The sequence below is a fragment of the Medicago sativa genome, chromosome 6 (assembly GCF_051527215.1).
Source record: "Medicago sativa cultivar Bolivia chromosome 6, Bolivia_mono, whole genome shotgun sequence".
Classification (NCBI taxonomy): domain Eukaryota; kingdom Viridiplantae; phylum Streptophyta; class Magnoliopsida; order Fabales; family Fabaceae; genus Medicago; species Medicago sativa.
Genome location: NC_140754.1, coordinates 89,724,123 through 89,730,427, shown reverse-complemented (window position 1 = coordinate 89,730,427; position 6,305 = coordinate 89,724,123). Strand labels below are relative to the sequence as shown.

At 29.3% G+C, this 6,305-nt stretch overlaps 1 long non-coding RNA gene across 1 annotated transcript; it reads left to right on the top strand.

The window, feature by feature from the left end:
• The first annotated feature begins 3,112 nt into the window (after nt 1–3,112).
• On the top strand, nt 3,113–4,263 carry LOC146918065 (uncharacterized). The gene is made up of 2 exons (XR_015014247.1): nt 3,113–3,253; nt 3,840–4,263. It is a non-coding gene; the product is annotated as an uncharacterized LOC146918065 (long non-coding RNA).
• Nucleotides 4,264–6,305: the final 2,042 nt, after the last annotated feature.

Sequence of the window (6,305 nt, the reverse complement as noted above, 5' to 3'; positions counted from 1 at the left end):
TAAATATCTTTTCCCTTTAAAAAAACACTAAAACCAATTCATATATATATGGCTAGTTTAGTTTGTTATAAATTGAAAGCAGCAAACATTTATATTTTTAGTTTGAGCAATGCTATATATCAAGAAAGATTTTATCAAGAAAGATTCAAGAATGACATGGCAGAATAATCACCCTTCGATTTTATCAAGAAATTGTCCTGAAATTAATGTTAGCCAATAAAATCTCAACTTGACCGGAAATCATGGGGTGGTGGGACTGAAATCTAATGATGATTATTCTGCCATGTCATTCTTGAATTTTTCTTGATAAAATCATTCTTGATATCTAGCATTTTCCTTTTAGTTTTAATCAAAATCAAAATTTTATCAAAAAAAACACTGTTAATAATTTTCAAACGTTAACGCAATAAAAAGAGCGGAAAGACGGGCACTAAACGTTAACGCAATAAAAAAAGCGGAAAGACGGGCACTCACATGCCCGTCTTTTCTCTACTAATTATTAATATAAATTATGCATTAACAAATAAGTCAATTTCCAAAGATTTTTTTCTTAGTTTTTAATTTTTTTAAATATTAAAAATTATAAAATATTTAAAATTGACGGTTTTAAAAAAAAAACATATTTTAAGTTTTTTTTTTTTATGTTTTTCTTAAAAATGACAGTTTTAAAAGCGTTTTTTTAGACAACATAATATAGAAGCCCCCTTTAGAAATTCCGACATTTGTGGAGGTGATTATTTGAGATTTGACTCATCTAAAAGAATATGAATCGGTTAGTAAAGAGATAAAGTATCTAAAGTGTGGAGTACATATGTTTTTTTTTTAAAGGAAATTGCAATAACATTTATTTTAATTTTTTTTTGAAGAAACATTTATTTTAATTGTGTTACATAATTACTTGTAGTTGGGTCCTATTCCTCCATGTTTGTTTCATTCAAAAGCTTCTCAATTCTCAATAATATACTAAATCTTAAAATCTAAATATCAAACAAGTTGTTCCAGCCATCCGTACAGGGATAGTTGTAAAACATTGGGGGTTGCTGGTTGGTACCCCACGAACTTATTTAGTTTGTTTTGAGTAAATGAATTACTTTTGTTTTTTCATCACTAAAATTAAGTACTATTCCTCAAAAAAAAAATATTAAGTACTATTGCCTCGTACAAAAATAATTAAATTAAATAATTTTAATAAAATATGAAATTGTATAACAAATAAATTGTTAAATGAATGTTTGATCCTTTCAAAAAAAAAATGAATGTTTGATTATATATATGGAAAAAAGGTATTGATATACTACTAGAAAAAACTAAATTTGGGAGGAAAATTAGTGACGGAAAAAATAAAATCTCTCACAAATTCCTTGGTCACAAAATTTAGTGACGGAATTAGAGAGAGATTTCACGTTTTCCCTCTCTAAATTTTCCTCACTAATTTCTGCTTTTTTAGTAGTGATAATAGTACGTTGAAAATGAAAAATCTCAAAGCAACTGTTTTAAACTGTGAAGACTCAAAGAGAAATGAAATTCATAGATCTGGCAAAGAGAAAAAGAATAAAACTAATGATAAGATCATAGTAGAAATGAAAGAAGTCGGCGAAGAGAAGTTGAAGTTGGCAATGAAAATTGTTTCTTTATCTTTATTCAAAATCTATTTCCCAATCAATTTAGCGGTAAATTACCATTGGGGGTTGGTTGGTACCCCACGAACTTATTTAGTTTGTTTTGAGTAAGTGAATTACTTTTGTTTTTTCATCAATAAAAATTAAGTACTATTGTCTCGTAGAAAAATAATTAAATAATTTTAATAAAATATGAAATTGTATAACAAATAAATTGTTGAATGAATGTTTGATTATATACATGGAAAAAAGGTATTGATAGTACGTTGAAAATGAAAAATCTCAAACAACTATTTTAAACTGTGAAGACTCAGAGAAATGAAATTCGTAGATCGCAAAGAGAAAAAGAATAAAACTAATGATAAGATGAATAGAAACGAAAGAAGTTGGTGAAGAGAAGTTGAAGTTGGCAATGAAAGAAATTTCTTTTGTTTTTTTATGTAATTTTGTATTGGCTATCCCAAGTTGGAAGTGTTGTGAACACATTCCAACTTGCGAGGGCTATTTCAAGATATTGTTAGTTAGTTATTAAAAGTTTTAGTTAATTTTGTTAAAAAAAAAAAGTTTTAGTTAATATGGATGCCTATAAATAGGTTTTTATGTACTATTTTGCTTCGACTTTCTCATTTGCAAAATTATTTACTATTATCAATACAAAGACTCGTTTTTGTCAAAAAAAAAAAATACAAAGACTCGTTAAGCTTTTTCACTATTTTATCCGTGGATGTCCAATTTGTCAACTACTGGTTTTCAAAATATGGGTCTACATTAATTCACCTAATAAAAAAATGAGTTTTAAAAAGAGAGTATTTCGATTTTTTCTATATACCCATTGATGAATTAGGAGTAATTAATTTATCTTTATAAAAAAAATTCATTTTTATTATAATCAATTACCATTTTTATCTCGAGAACCTCAAACTTCTTCATCTTTATTCAAAATCTATTTCCCAATCAATTTAATGGTAAATTAATAAATTTCTCCGGTCCTGACATTATTAATTTATAGAGTTTTAACTGGATGTCTCTCCGATTATTTCTCAATCGTCTTACGTCAATTTACATTGCATGGTAATATCCTCGGCATATAACATATATTATACTAATTGAAATAGCTATATTATATGGGCAATATTTTTGATTTTTTTCACACTTACAGTACCATCTTATTTATTATCTTCAATATTTTAATTTTTAGTCTTTTGAGATACGTAGTACTACGCGGTTTCATTTTCTCATTTCATATTTCTTTGCATTAAATTACTTCTTCAGTCACGAGAATTCTTCGATAGGATAAATTTAAATAAAACCCTAGTTGCTGGATTGAAATTTTCTTGTTAATCTTCAGTCACGAGTTATTAATATATTAACTAATCTTTGTAATATATTGGTGTCTTTTTCTGTATGAAAGTTCATTGAAAGTTCGAAGGAAAATAATAATAAGCACCATGACACTATAAATTGTCTTGGCTAATAGCTATCATCATAGGTTAATTTCAATATTGTGCGATGGCTTATATTTTCAACGTATCAAATTCAATCTCTTTGCGTTTTCTCATTTTGTTGATACTTGATAATCACTGCCTTTACTTTGTTCATTACTTTGTTCATGCAGTTGGACCCGGTTAGTGCAGGTTAGTCACGATGAAATTATCAAAGTCTAAAAATGTACAAAATTATGCTTGCTTATAAATAATGATCATAAAGTAATTAAAAAAGTCTGTTTATTTTGTGAAAATATTTTTTATTTTGGGGAACAATTGTGTGTATTTCCATAAATATACAATGTAAATGTCAAAAAAAATTATTTTCATTATTTTGGAACATTCATCATCTCTATTGAGGATTTCATCTTCTCTCAATTACAAGAGTGCATTCAAGAGTCTCCCATATTTTTTATTAAAAAAAAATATTCCATATTTTTATTAACAAGTTAAAATGAACACATGTTATAAAAAAAATGAAATAGAAAAACTTTTCATGGAGTAAACAACGTACAATTTCTTTAATCTTAACTTCGGAGGTTGGCTTAGTGACCTAGACTTCGGACCTAAAAGTATGCCCTAACCTACAGAGTTTTGCTCTTTAATTGAATATGTCTAGTTAAAATGAGGTTGACTCCGAGATTAGTCCATATACCTAGCTTTTTTATGGAAAAAATTGATGAATATTAAAATATATTTTGAATTATTAATAATTAATGTATAATTCAATTTGTAGATATGAAGACGAGGAAATTGGAAAACACGGCAAGTCCACCTCCTCCGCCAATATTTAACCCACCCCCGAAGACACGTGACCCTCCTGGCGGTCGTCCTCCCCCTTAAGGCTATGGAGACCGTGGCCCAAATTGTTTCCTGTTATATTAGTTCCCCCTTAGTACTAAATGGATATTTGCAATGTGAACCAAGTGGCTCTAAACTAGGATCCATGGTCTAAAGTCTACACACGACACTTGAGAATTTATTAACTTATAAAGACAGGGTGTTTTACACAATAGGACACTATAACAGACTTCTTCTTCTTCCTCCTCCTCGTCTTCCTCCTCCAAGAAATCGTATGATTTTTTACTATTATATCAATAAAAAAAATGTATGACTATTAAATAGATAAATGAATCGTTTAATACCCACTCTTAAAAGATTATATTTTATCTATACAACACCGACACTTATGTTTTTGGCTGCTGTTGAATGTCAATGACTTGTGTTAACAAAATTGAGATGTAGAGATTAGAGATTAAGAATTGAAAAGAAAGGATACACATAAACTCAGGTAAAATAATATGACTTTTGAGTATTATAATATATAAGAGCTAAAAATCCGACTTCTAAAATGTGTGTGTATATATATATATATATATATATATATATATATATATATATATATATATATATATATATATATATATATATAATAGGTAAAAAATAAAATTTTGGTGCAAATGAAAATATGGTGTCCTGGGCTGCCGCCCCCTCGGCCCATGCTCAGGGCCACCCCTGCACTAACTATGTTGAGTTTAACTATGCTTCAAGGAATCAAATTTATCTTTAATTGAATTTGTAATATTATCAACCAGGTCATAATCATATCTATATATTATTGATTCACATATTTTAATTTCACCTCCTCAACCATATATTAATTTTAGTATTATGAGTACGCTGAAATTTAATGCTAGCAAGATTTTTTGATGTAACTTTGAATGGAATGGCATTGGATCAAAGTCAATGCAGCGTAATTTTGCATCAACTTGAACGTAAACCACATGGGCAAGAAACTTAGGATCGAGGGAGATTTCAGTGCTTGCGTAGTGTTATGAAAATTCCAATTAACACAAAAGGGAATATATGCTAGTCAACCAAGATGAAGAATTCCCATCATATAGTCAGCATGTTTTTATTAGTTTAAGATGGAGGGTATTCTTGAACATTTATTAATCACCACGACTATAAATTGTCTTAGCTAGACTTTTTTTTTTTAATGGCAAATATATATATAAATAGATAAAAGGAACATAACTGTACAAATACACCACAAGGGCCGCGAAACGACACCCCTAAAACCACCAAAAGAGCAAGCCCCCGGGACAAACTCCTAAGGGCAACCCCAACACCAACAACAACGCTGGAAACAAAAACAAAAATAAATACAGGCAAACACCAAACAAACCAGCTCGCAGAACAGGAACACAAAAGCAAGAAAGCAACCCCAGAAACCGGCCAGAAGGGAGGAGGCAGAAGCCCCCACCCCACCCCCCCGGGAACCGAGGCAACCCACCAACAAAACCCTACTGATGCCAGCAAAGGACGGGCTGCACCTCCCACTCATGAAAAGAGCAGGAACTACCAGTGCACTTAGCCAGGAACCACTTTCAAGCCAAGAGTTTCGCTCTATCCAAAGTGTAATATCATATGTTAATTTCGCTCTACCGTTGTCTAAATATTTCTTCAAAGTGTAATATTATAGAAACTCCCTGTGCTTCCTAAATAGTACTCCTTCTATCTCAAATTAATTGATCTAGTTCATCGTATTAGTATAAATGAAAGAGAATAATATTTTTACTAAAGCACCATAATCAAATATTGGTCTATTTATCATTATCTCAAATGTAAAATAAAAGATGTTGAGCTGAGAGTGACGTAAGTAATTCTATAAATAGAGTATACAATTGGAAGAAGAAGAAAAAAATATACGTTTGTATTAAAAAAATGAAAAGATCAGCTATTTTGGGACAAATATTCTTAAAAAAAGGTCAATCATTTTCGGCGTTGAGGAATGATTCATGAATTTGTTTTCAAATCATGGTTTTGACAATGAGGTTGAATTGGTTTCAAATCATGGTGTGGACAATGAGGTTGAATATGTGAAGATGTTATTCTAAGTTATACTACCTCTGTCTCAATTTATAAATTATTTTGGAAAAAATATCACAAATGATAAATCATTTTACAATACAAATAAAACATTAATGTTTTTATTACCAAAAAAAAAAACATTAATGTTTCTTTTTTTATTACATCATTTATTATTCTCTTTTATCAAACTCTTTTTTAATTTTTCCCCGTACCATTATAAAGAATAATTTTGTAAAGTTATAACTAGTATTTCAGTTACCCATGTGACTAATTTAACTTATAATTTATGACGAATGCAGTTGAATTATTATTTTTTTCAATAGTTTCT